Consider the following 501-nt stretch of genomic DNA (forward strand, 5'->3'; position numbering starts at 1 on the left):
GGTGGGTGGGTGGGGGAAACGGAAGGAGACAGATGGTCAGGTTTAACAGAATATGGGTCAACTCATCCTTCGAGGAAAAGATAAAAATGCCACCTCTTTCCAGGAGCCTTCCCTGATTGCTCCACCTTTGATCTACAGTATTTCTCTCTCCCTCATGGCCTTGCAGCCTGGGTAGAGAAACTTAAGCCTTCAGAGACGTCAGACCTGAGCTTTCTCTTCCTGCTGCTTAAGTGTATTTGGTTTCGGAGGATCTATTTCTTCCCGAGCCTCAGTTTCCCCAGTTGTGCAGAAGCAGGTTGTCTCGAAAGGCCCGCCCAGCGCTAATGCAACGTGATTTGTTCTGGCAGTTGCGGGGGGCTGCCCGCATTGCTGCGCAGGCATCAAGCTGCCGGCTGGGGTACAGTCGCCCGGCTGCAGGCGCTTTTCCCTGGGCTGGGGGCTGCGGAAGCGGGTCTCGGCGCCGAACACTGCTCAAGAAAGTGGGGGAGCGACCCCCAGCTC

This window comes from Tupaia chinensis, unplaced genomic scaffold (assembly GCF_000334495.1).
Source record: "Tupaia chinensis unplaced genomic scaffold, TupChi_1.0 Scaffold000303_1, whole genome shotgun sequence".
NCBI classification, from domain to species: Eukaryota; Metazoa; Chordata; class Mammalia; order Scandentia; family Tupaiidae; genus Tupaia; species Tupaia belangeri.